Source organism: Oreochromis niloticus, linkage group LG15 (assembly GCF_001858045.2).
Source record: "Oreochromis niloticus isolate F11D_XX linkage group LG15, O_niloticus_UMD_NMBU, whole genome shotgun sequence".
Taxonomy (NCBI): Eukaryota; Metazoa; Chordata; class Actinopteri; order Cichliformes; family Cichlidae; genus Oreochromis; species Oreochromis niloticus.
In genome coordinates, this window is record NC_031980.2 from 222,314 (window position 1) to 235,109 (window position 12,796).

Consider the following 12,796-nt stretch of genomic DNA (forward strand, 5'->3'; position numbering starts at 1 on the left):
ATTTAAATGAACTCACTGATGAAAGCGCTCATTGTCATATTTTCCCAATTAACTTTACAAAAGCATTAATCAGTTAGTTTCACAACAAGAACTCTAGATCTAGCAACCACTCAACATATTCATGTTTCCAGTATCAGTATTATAACATCTGAAGGATTAACTTGTGAAATCAAGCTTAGTGTTTTGAGAGACTACATTAAGAGTTTAACGTCAGATAAATAACTGAATAAGCAGTATATCACATTTGTAATTATGCCACCATGATGAAAAGCAAGCGGTGAATATTTTATTTAGCGAAATCTCCCAAAGCAGTTCTTCATAATGTAATAAACTCAGTGCTGATGTGTGGTGTCTGTGCGCTTATTTCTTAGAGAATGAATGATTGACACGGTCCTTTAATCATACAGAGAAGTGTGATTATTTATATGAACAACATCTACATGATGTGGAGGGAGAAAAGTTTGAAACTCGCCACCTTATAAGTAAATGATATAATACATAAACATTTACTGTTGGGTTTTACCAAAAATACAAAAATGAAAGGACAAAAATTACCGGAATACCTTATTGATTGGTTGATTTAAGACTTTTGTCTTGGCAGTGGTGAAAAGAAGGGCAATGGCTTTCCTTGTTTTCACGCACAGCTGACTGCGCCATCATGTGGAGAAAATGGTGACTTACAGCCTCAGGAAGGACCCAGCATAGTGTTTCCCGTGATGACTCACACACAGTGAGGCTGCATAGGAGGATGGAGAGATGACGATTCTAAGGACTGACTGACAGGGACATGCTGAGCGTGTTGCTTTTAGAGTTGGGGGTAATGAAGTACGAATACTTCATTACTGTACTTAAGTACAATTTTCAGGTATCTGTACTTTACTTGAATGTGTGTGTGTGGGGGGGGGTGTCTGTAGAGGGGTAATATTTGGTGGAGGTTGGCCCATACATTGTGTCTGTGAATGCATCATGAACATTCACCCCTCCCTTAGCTGTTAATCAGAGGTTGTTATAAGGAACAGCTGGGGTCTACTCTGTATCTCTGGCAACTTGTACTCATTCCTGTTCAAGGTGGCAAAGATCCCAGCCTGTATTCATTTCTCCTGGCAATTTGTTACTCTGTATAACTGTTAAAGGGTGGTAAGTAGGATCTTTATGGGTTATCTACCATTTGGCATTTAGTAGGGTGGACCCTGGATGACTGACCCTCATTTGTTACAGGCCTACACACTGCTGCTGTGTTGTTGTAGCCTTGTTATTTTACAATTATTCATGTACTGGCCTTAACTGGCTCCTTGTTTTATGGTCTTTTTACTCTTGTTTGTTATATTTTAATCATGCTTTTACAAAGAATTGCATGCAAGAGAGCGTATTTGTTCTTGTCTCGTTTATATCGCTTTTACTAAGTTTCCAAAAGTTGATTCTGTTCATCTGGACCTAGCGTTTTGTGGGAGAAACGTTTCGTCACTCATCCAAGTGACTTTTTCAGTCTCAGCTGACTGCAGGTTTCCCCAACCTTATAAACAGTACATTTACATAATGACTGAAACCAGCCCACTGAAGGAACAATGGGCTGGGAGCTCAGTTCCTTAATCATAATTATGCAAATTCTCATGACCATTGATCAACAATCACTGACCAAAGCCCACTGATCAATGGCCATGAGGGCAGCTGTGGCTACAACAGTAGCTTGCCTCCACCAGTGTGTGAATGTGAGAGTGAATGAATAGTGGCATTGTAAAGCGCTTTGGGTGCCTTGAAAAGCGCTATATGAAATCCAATCCATTATTATTATGAGTACCATTCACAGAGAGTTGGGGAATGGCTGCAATCACAGCATTGTAAGATGGCAAAAGATGTACCCTTAGGCCCCCTCCTCGATTCAGAGATGGTCTTTCCCTTTTCACGTAAATGGCCTCCTTGACTCCGCGCTCATACCAGCGTTCCTCCCTGTCCAGGATGTGTACATCCTCATCATTGAAAGAGTGTCCACTGGCCTGTAGGTGTAAATAGACTGCAGAGTCCTGGCCTGATGAGGTGGCTCTTCTGTGTTGTGCCATCCACTTCACTAGAGGTTGTTTGGTTTCCCCGATGTATAAATCCTGGCACTTAACAGCGTACACTATGTTACTCTGTTTGTGTCGGGGGACCCGATCCTTGGGGTGGACCAGTTTTTGGCGCAGCGTATTTTGGGGTTTAAAAGCCACAGAGACCCAGTGTTTAAAAAAAAAAATGCGTCTCAACTGTTCCGATACTCCTGACACATATGGGATCACTACAGGTTTTCGCCTGGGCAGCGGTTGTCCTTCTCTCCTGGATCGACTGGAGCTTTCTTTAGGCGCCTTCCCAGCTTTGACAAAAGTAAGTGGGTTTTGGTCAGTGATTGTTGATCAATAGTCATGATAATTTGCATAATTATGATTAAGGAACTGAGCTCCCAGCACATTGTTCCTTCAGTGGGCTGGTTTCAGTCATTATGCAAATGTACTGTTTATAAGATTGGAGTCAGCTGAGACTGAAGAAGTCACTTGGATGAGTGACGAAACGTTTCTCCCACAAAACGCTACGTCCAGATGAACAGAATCAACTTTTGGAGATTTACTTACCTGGATGATTGAACATGCATCAAGACCTTTTACTAAGTTGTTTGACATTTTATATGTTTTGTTGCATTTTGCTTTAATGGAGCTACGGCCGCTTGTTGTGGGGCTAGGCACGTGAGGTGGAATCCTCCCTGATGCATGAGAAAGTACACACTGCGAAATGGGTAGATTGCACCACTCAGATTGCATTGAGGTTTGCAGTGAAACTGCATGGGTGAGTAATTGGTGGAACCCTTGGGCACTCCTCCCTTTAGGTTGCCTCCTCAAGTGGCCAGTCTCCACCATTTTGTTTACTTATTTTATCAAGCTGCTGTTTTATTAGGGTAGCATCGGGGCAGGGAGCCTTGTCTTTTTAACCATTGTTTGTTAATAGTGTTTTAACGGTCTTGCATTGTCAGCCCTGCTACCTAAGTTCTCTGGTTCTACAGCTCTGTTTTTAGTAGTGTGTGTGTGTGTTTGTTTGTTTGTTTGTTTTTTTCCTAATAAATTTTGATTTGTAAACTTGACCCTCCTCACCTCTGCTTGCTTTCGTAACTAGTACAACATTTCCACTGGCTATAGAAATCTCTCCTGGGGTGCAACTCTCTCCCCAGGTGGCGTTGTCAACGTCCTTTAGTCACCTTTACTGGTTATACTCCTTCCCGCCACCACGTTTTTAAACTAATATCTGTACTTGCATTTCAAAACAGGCTCATTGCTTAATGTCACATGAAAACAGATGCCAAAGTCAGTGGTTAAAGGTTGGACAGTTTTTTGTTTGGTTTGTTTGTTTGTTTGTTTGTTTTTTGTTTTGTTTTTTTGTCAGTGTGTTGCTAAAGTTCCAGCTGCTGTTTTTCCCAGCGAGAGAAAAGAGTTAACTTCAATCAGAGATGAAGAAAGATGTAAGCAAGAGGACGGGAGAGGAGGAAGAGGTTAGATTTAAATGTAAGGACTGCTCAATGGATTTAATAAACTGGAAATTTAAAGCTTGCCTGTCCTCATGTTTTTAAATCAGATATTGGGTCTGTATATGTGACATTATGTTTTTCATATTGTGAAACCTGCTGCAAATCAAACTGAGGCATTTAAAGAGTGCAAGAAAATCCTCTGCAGGTTAGTGCAGGATAAACGGGTTGGATTAATGTGCTGTGATGGATCTAAAGTAAAGAACAGTGTGAGTGGTGCACAGTGGCCGTGGTTTCATGCTCGCAGTTGGCTTACATCAAATGTAGCAGAGATTCATATGGCTTTAGCTGATCGTGGTAGAACTTGACCTAAGCAGCTAAAGAATGGCAGGAGACAGATGCTGTTCAGTGTACCGAGTGATTTATTCCCCATTTTGTGACCAAACAATATTTACAAAAATAAGAAACTCAACTCCATAGTTAACTCAGTACAAATAAACATAACTGAACTTAAATCAACAGAAATTAAGGTCAAAATGCACTCAGCTACACTGACCTGGTCCTTGCTCTTTGAACACCTGTGTTCATCTGCTTAAATAGTCCATTCACCCCTGGACTACTCCATTAAGTACGTAAGGCAAACACTTCTATACTCAAACCTGTACTGCTATTCTTTCCTAGCAATAAAATTCTAAGGTATAATCAATACATTTTACAACAAATCCATTTCTCTATAAACACTCTAAAATCAACTTTATTAAATTACAAAGATTCTCCCCCTTCTTCACCTGGTCTCTTCCTGTGACCTCAGATTAACCAGGAAGCAATAAATACAGGAAGTAAAACTGTAGCTGTGTTCCAAAACGGTCGTGTCGTCCAAATTCATGGGCTGCATCCTCCTGAGGCCGCATTTGAAGGCCGATTACGTCACAGCCAGGCGACGAAGGCTGTCCCAAATCGTCGACTCCTTCAAATGCGGCCGACAAATGTGTCCTTAATTTCCCCGAATTTGAAGGATGGGTCGGGTGTGTCCTTCGTGGCCCACCATATCCCAAAATTCAGAGCGCGGCCCAGCCAATTTCAGTTTCCAACAATGGTGGTCGCTACTAAGTTTTAATATTACGCTTTCTGGGTCACAAAATAAACTTTTAACATATTTTCAGGCGAGAAAATAGCCGTGTAAAGTTCAAATATCTGCTTGGTTTATCAAGACATCGCATATTTGCAAAAGTGCTCCGACGCTTTCGGAGACGACCGCGAAGGCCGGGTCCTCAGGAGGATGCAGCCGACGTGGGCCGGGTCCTTCGAAGACCGAGAAGGCCGGAAGTGCGAGGCTGTGAAATGGGACGGTCTAGCCTTCAGATTTGCGTCACCGCTGTGTCGGTGGAGTTCAATAAAGTCGGCCGTCTGCTCCTTGCTATCTAAAATATAACAGGACACCGGCGTAAATTTTCGACCGTCTCACACTTCTGTTTAATCAGTTTTTCTGTTTGACGTTAAATCCCGGAGGAACCCACCCGATGGATTAATAAAGTTTTATTTAATCTAATAACTTTTATCTCAGCCAACCCGATTTACTCCGGAACAAATAAAACACCGAAAAAAGGCAAACAATTACATTTTTAAGTTATCCGAGTGACTTGTATATCATGTTTAACCTGAGTAGCGAAAGAGCGGGGGTCTGAAAACGATGAAGCCGGTAGTCCGCTGCTCTCGCCGGCTCGAGCGACCAATTGAACCCCCCGGCTTGCTATCGAGCGGGTGGGTAACAGACGTCTCCGAAAACGTCGGCGCACTTTTGCAAATAGAATAGAATTCAACTTTATTGTCATTGCACATGTCACAGGTAAAGGGCAACGAAATGCAGTTTGCATCCATCCAGAAGTGCTTTAGCCGTGATATAGCTGTATTACAATATATATTAGCAATAATATAGATATGTAAGTATATTACAGAAATGGGTCTATTACGGTATGTTATAATGTACACGGTATGAAGTATGTTATGAATATTCTATAACTATAAGTATGTACAGGCTGTAGTGAGTACAAGCTATGAACAGGATATAAATATGAAATAAAAAACTATACAGAAATATGAGATACAAGTTATACAGAAATGGGAACTATGCAAGTTATAAACGGTTGTAGGATTAAAAATTATCGTATGTACAGAATGATTATTTACACAGAACTATACAGTAGTGCAGTTAAGATAAGTGAGATATGTGGATAATTTCTACAGAGGCTATATAAAGTGCTAGTGGTTGTGAGTGGTGGTTCAGTCCATGTTATTATTGTGTGTTTGAGGGTACGGTTGTCCTGTGTGTGTGTGTGTGTGTGTGTATGTTCAGTCCAGGGCCGTTTATCAATGCCCAAGTACGCGAGTACGTACTCGCGTTCTCGGTGAGTACGTACTCGCTGAGAACGCACGGGAGTACGTACCCGCCGAGAACGCGAGCACGGACTCGTGGGCCGTCTCTCAATTCTCAAGTACGCGAGCACGGACTCGTGATTTGTACCAGCGTACGTGATGATGTCACAGGTCCGGAGTTTTTACTGCCGTCCCCTCTTAAGTTAACTGTGAGTAACATGTTATGAAGCTTAACTTTAATCACAGCCAAACCGGTTTACTCAGGAACAAATAAAACACTGAAATAAACCAAACATTAACATTTAGAAGTGATCTAAGTGACTTATATATCATTTTTAACCTCAGTAGTGAAACCTCTATTAATAAAAATAGTGTACATGTACATACGTGTACATACCTTAATAAAAACAAGCAGGTGAGATGTTAGAACGCTTTTATTTCTATTGTAGTGGACACTCAATACTATAGACAGCTGCTGGGGTTTCTTTAACCTGAGTAGTGAGAAGACCGCGAGCGAGCGGGCGGGGAGGGGAGGGGGGGGGGGACGATGTGCCGGGAGTCCGCTGTTGAGTTTTGGACGAAATGCATTCTGGGATATATAGCTGTCCCAAGTCTACACCGATGCATGCTCGATAAAATGGGCGGATCGAGAACACATCCGGGACTTTTTCGCGTTCTCGGCGTGATGCGTACTTCGAATTGGAACAGTACTTGGTCTCCGACTGATGACGTATCACGAGTACACGAGAACGCAAGTACGCACAAGTACGCATATTGATAAACGCCCAACGAGTTTAACGTGGGTCAGATGTCAGGAGGCAGAGTTCAGGAGTCTGACAGCTGTGGGGAAGAAGCTGTTCCGGTACCTGGTGGTCTTAGTCCGGAGGCTCCTGTAGCGCCTCCCAGAGGGCAGGAGGGTGAAGAGTCCATGTGATGGGTGACTGGGGTCTTTGATGATTTTCCCAGCCCTTTTCAGACACCGCTTCCTGTAGATGTCCTTTATGCCAGGAAGTGGTGCTCCGGCGATGCGCTGGGCAGTTTTCACAACCCTCTGCAACGCCTTCCGGTCCGAGGCAGAGCAGTTCCCGTACCAGACTGTTATACAGTTGAATTCAATTCAATTCAATTCAATTCAATTTTATTTATATAGCGCCAAATCACAACAAAAGTCGCCTCAAGGCGCTTTATATTGTACAGTAGATAGCACAATAATAAATACAGAGAAAAACCCAACAATCATATGACCCCCTATGAGCAAGCACTTTGGCGACAGTGGGAAGGAAAAACTCCCTTTTAACAGGAAGAAACCTCCGGCAGAACCAGGCTCAGGGAGGGGCGGCCATCTGCTGCGACCGGTTGGGGTGAAAGAAGGAAAACAGGATGAAAGACATGCTGTGGAAGAGAGACAGAGATTAATAACAGATATGATTCGATGCAGAGAGGTCTATTAACACATAGTGAGTGAGAAAGGTGACTGGAAGGGAAAAACTCAATGCATCATGGGAATCCCCGGCAGCCTACGTCTATTGCAGCATAACTAAGGGAGGATTCAGGGTCACCTGGTCCAGCCCTAACTATATGCTTTAGCAAAAAGGAAAGTTTTAAGCCTAATCTTGAAAGTAGAGATAGTGTCTGTCTCCCGAATCCAAACTGGAAGTTGGTTCCACAGAAGAGGGGCCTGAAAACTGAAGGCTCTGCCTCCCATTCTACTTTTAAATACTCTAGGAACAACAAGTAGGCCTGCAGTGCAAGAGCGAAGTGCTCTAATAGGGTGATATGGTACTACAAGGTCATTAAGATAAGATGGGGCCTGATTATTTAAGACCTTGTATGTGAGGAGCAGGATTTTGAAATCAATTCTGGATTTAACAGGAAGCCAATGAAGGGAAGCCAAAACAGGAGAAATATGCTCTCTCTTTCTAGTCCCTGTCAGTACTCTTGCTGCAGCATTTTGGATTAGCTGAAGGCTTCTCAGCGAGTTTTTAGGACTTCCTGATAATAGTGAATTACAGTAGTCCAGCTTGGAAGTAATAAATGCATGAACTAGTTTTTCAGCATCACTCTGAGACAGGATATTTCTAATTTTAGAGATGTTGCGCAAATGGAAGAAAGCAGTCTTACATATTTGTTTAATATGTGCATTGAAGGACATGTCCTGGTCAAAAATGACTCCAAGGTTTCTCACAGTGTTACTGGAGGCCAAGGTAATGCCATCCAGAGTAAGAATCTGCTTAGATACCATATTTCTAAGATTTTCAGGGCCGAGTACAATAACCTCAGTTTTATCTGAATTAAGAAGCAGAAAGTTAGCGGCCATCCAGGTCTTTATGTCTTTAAGACATTCCTGCAGTTTAACTAATTGGTGTGTGTTACCTGGCTTCATGGATAGATAGAGCTGCGTGTCATCTGCATAGCAGTGAAAATTTATGCTATGTCTTCTAATGATGTTGCCTAGGGGAAGCATGTATAATGTAAATAGAATTGGTCCTAGCACTGAACCCTGTGGAACACCATAATTGACCTTAGTGTCTGAAGAGGACTCTCCATTTACATGTACAAACTGGAGTCTATTAGATAGATATGATACAAACCACTGCAGTGCAGTACCTGTAATACCTACAGCATGTTCTAATCGCTCTAATAGGATATTATGGTCAACAGTATCGAACGCAGCACTGAGGTCTAGCAGGACAAGCACAGAGATGAGTCCACTGTCAGAGGCCATAAGAAGATCATTTGTAACCTTCACTAAAGCTGTTTCTGTGCTGTGATGAGCTCTGAAACCTGACTGAAACTCTTCAAATAAGCCATTCCTCTGCAGATGATCTGTTAGCTGTTTGACAACTACTCTTTCAAGGATTTTTGATATGAAAGGAAGGTTGGAGATTGGCCTATAATTAGCTAAGACAGCTGGGTCTAGAGATGGCTTTTTAAGTAAAGGTTTAACTACAGCCAGCTTGAAGGCCTGTGGTACATAGCCGATTATTAGAGATAGGTTGATCATATTTAAGATCGAAGAATTAATTAATGGCAGGACTTCTTTGAGCAGTTTTGTAGGAATGGGGTCTAAAAGACACGTTGATGGTTTGGAGGAATTAATTATTGAAGTTAACTCAGAAAGATCAATTGGAGAAAAAGAGTCTAACTTAACATCGATGGTACTAAGAGTAGCTGTAGATAATATTACATCTGTGGGATGATTATTGGTAATTTTTTCTCTAATGATAAAAATTTTATTTGTGAAGAAGTTCATGAAGTCATTACTAGTTAACGTTAAAGGGATGGTTGGCTCAGTAGAGCTCTGACTTTTTGTCAGCCTGGCTACAGTGCTGAAGAGAAACCTGGGGTTGTTCTTATTTTCTTCAATCAGTGACGAATAGTAAGATGTTCTGGCTTTGCGGAGGGCTTTCTTATAAAGCAGCAAACTATTTCTCCAGGCTAAATGATGATCCTCTAAATTTGTGACACGCCATTTCCTCTCCAGCTTACGAGTTATCTGCTTTAGGCTACGTGTTTGAGAATTATACCACGGAGTCAGGGACTTTGGATTTGAGGCCTTAGTTTTCACAGGAGCTACAGTATCCAGAGTCGTACGTAGTGAGGAGGTAAAATTATTAACAAGATAATCGACCTCTGTTGGAGTAGCGTTCAGATAGCTGCTCTGCTCTATGTTGGTACAGGGCATTGAAGATGATAACAGGATGCTCTCGATGGTGCAGCGGTAGAAGTCCACCAGGATGTCTGAGGACAGGTGGTTCTTCCTCAGAGTCCTCAAGAAGAAGAGGCGCTGGTGAGCCTTCTTGACCAGCTTGGAGCAGTTGGTCGTCCAGGTGAGATCCTCGGAGATGTGGACTCCCAGGAACTTGAAGCTGCTCACACGCTCCACAGCCGTCCCCTTAATGTGGATGGGTGGATGTGCGTCAGCATTCCTCCTGTAGTCCACGATGAGCTCCTTGGTCTTCTCAGTGTTAAGCAGCAGGTTGTTTCTGTTGCAAATATGCGATGTCTTGATAAACCAAGCAGATATTTGAAATTTACAGTTATTTTCTCACCTGAAAATATGTTAAGTTTATTTTGTGACCCAGAAAGATTAATAAGACTAATTTTAAAACTTAGTAGCGGCCGCCATTGATGGAAACTGAAATTGGCTGGGCCGCGCTATGAATTCTGGGTTTTGGACAGCCTTTGTTGCTTCGCTGTGACGTAATCGGCCTTAAAATGCGGCCTTTAAGGCTGCAGACCCTGAATTGGGATACAGCCTATATTTCCTACTTTTGTTCCTGGAAGACAGGTAAGGTGAGTTCAAACTAAACCAATTAACAGTTGAAATGAATAACATGTTAACTTAAACTTGTCAGAATATGATTTAAACCAAGATGTTATGTTATATAATCTGTAAAAGTGCAAAACATAAACCTGGGATAGTAAATGTTTGCCTATTGCAGACTAAATACGGCTAAATCAAAGCAAGAATGTTAACTAAGAATATGGACAAATGTTGTTCTCACCCACTTTGTCACAGTGATGATACTGAGATCATCTGACTAAATTCCAACTTTATACCATCTAGGAAAAAGACAGCATAAACAGTGTAGTATCAGTGTAGCGGCTGGACAACTCGTGGGACATCTGGTTGAAGTTCTGTACATCCACAAGAGCAGCAGGTCAGCTGATCACAGCCTGTACACAATAAACAATAAGCAATAGAAATTATTCTGAGTTATGAGTCTTTTCCCCACAATGAGACATTACAGCCAATTTTAATGTTCCCCACACCTGCTGAATCCACTTTAACCTCTGACTGTACACATTTTCCTGTTTAAGATAAAGTCACTCTCTACCATGTGGGCTATAGTTTTATTTTGCCTTCTTTTTCTTCTGATTCAAGCTGCGCATAATTAGAATAAAAAGTTAGACTAAAGTTTGTATTCCCATCTACTGTTATTATTTTATCATCATGTTAATATAGCACAAGGTTCAGTTAGCTTTGCAGAAAAATAGACATGTTCTCCAAAGAGCTACTTTATACTTTCTTGAGTACATTTCAGAGCCTGTATTTTTTTTTTTACTTTTACCCGAGTAAAGAATTTGAATCAGTACCTCAACTTTTAACAGTAGTATTTGTACTTCTACTTAAGTACCAAATGTCTGTACTTTTCTGACACTGTTGAGCTCATGTTATTCCATTATAAATATATTATGATTAACATATAATATAAGCACAGTGCTGGTGTGTAGGGCTGTTACATGCATTTTTTTTTTTTTTTTTTTTTAAATATTATTCATTTGATTTTTTTTTTTTTTAGCTTAAAAGTCAACAAGAGGAACACAAACCCCTGACCTTTTAAAATGTCTTTTTGTTCCTCATTTCCTCTGAATAAATCCTGAGCAGGCTCAATGAGATGGAGAAACAACACGGCGGCACGTTAAACCCGACTGCTGAAGTTCTGTATCAACTGGAAAAACTACAAACATCCAAGGAAAAGCTGAGTTTATTTTCCTCAAAGCTCAGATGGAACATGTGGCACTCACACCTACACACACAGCATCGCACTTCATGCTTGCTCTTTCCCTAGCTTCTTGTGTCACTTTGCAGTTTTGTCATATTATTGTGTTATTTGTTGAAATTTAGGGTCTGTGAGCAAAAGCAGAAGTTTTTGCTCGGGATGTAACTGTGACCTCATTTTCAGAGGCTTCTCGAACATTTAATGGTTGTGAAATATGTCCAACTTTTCTCCTCTACTTAAAGTTAAACAACTGAGAGCACCTTGAGCACAGAGGAGAAAAAGGTGTGCACTGAGGATGATTTTGAATTTTGAGTGTTGTCAGACTAACAACGTTCTGAGGATTAACAGTATATAGAAAATGAATGCAAGGACAAGTGTGGACAGGTTGTACTTTGCTCCTCATTGTCTTTGAAAAACAAGAGCAGAAAAAACATTCAGTAAATGCACTTTTATCTGTTTGGTATAGTAACCTGTCTTAATCTGTTTTTATTTTATGTTTTATTTCTTATATGAGGAAAGTCGTGTCAGCCTTGTGCTGAGAGGGCTCTGGTCATCCATCTGTTTTGTTCTAATAAACCCAGATTTCAGGAACACCGTCTCTGGATCTGTGTAGTTTTATTCATACAGCACCGCTTTACAGTCAGGAAATCCTGTCTCACATCACTTTATACTGTAAGGTAAAGACCCTACAGTGTTACTGATGTAGTAAATGCAATTTGGTAATCAAAGGCGAGTTTGTGGCCATAACTGACTACATATACATGCTGTATCATGAGTGGGCAGACAAGGAGAAGGAAAGACAATATTACAGTATGGCAGACACTAGCCTGCTTGGTAGCAGGTCCTTTGATGGGGCTCGGGGTGGTACTGTAGTAGTACTTTTCTGCATTCAAAATGACATAAATTTTAACATAAAGTGGCTGAGATTTTTCACAGTAAGTGTGCGGATCAGTAGCCTTTTATATTTAAATACATCTTACATACTAATATAACCAGAACAGAGCATAACAGTGTTGGATAAAAGAAGGCAAAGTTCACAAAGGAAGTAGAGATTTGTTCACTTGGGAAATTGAGAAATTGTCGTTTTGTCAGACTGGAGAAGATCAGTGCAACTCTGTCCAGACAGAGCGAGGTGGTGCAGGTCTGCAGGAGGCTTCACCGGCTCTGCCCACCCTACCGACACCAACACTGTGAACGGGTTTGTCGCTTCGTCTGGTACAGGTACGATTTTCACTTTATTATCGCGCTAATTTGTGAGCTCGGTACCGCCTGGCCTGTCTCCCCGACCGTCTAAGGAAAAGGTTAAAAAGTGTGTTTGTGTTTCCGAAAGTTGTTTATCGTTTCCGACTCGGAATCAATCAGACAGCGTTGTTAAAAATAGTCGTACTGTTCAATAAGCCCGTCAGTGTAAAGGAGAGCTCTGACTGTAAAC

General features: G+C 41.4%; 1 protein-coding gene across 4 annotated transcripts in view; it reads left to right on the plus strand.

The window, feature by feature from the left end:
* The first annotated feature begins 1,032 nt into the window (after positions 1 to 1,032).
* Positions 1,033 to 12,796, plus strand: part of LOC100711546 (toll-like receptor 5) — a 32,180-nt gene continuing 20,416 nt past the window's right edge. The window contains exons 1-2 of one of the 4 annotated variants that reach the window (XM_025898783.1): positions 12,091 to 12,299; positions 12,457 to 12,585. The gene's annotated coding sequence lies outside the window, so the exon portion shown is untranslated. Of the gene's footprint in view, positions 1,138 to 12,090; positions 12,300 to 12,419; positions 12,586 to 12,796 lie in introns of those variants that run through there. The other 3 variants (XM_005449891.4, XM_025898784.1, XM_025898782.1) reach the window with 3 other exon arrangements.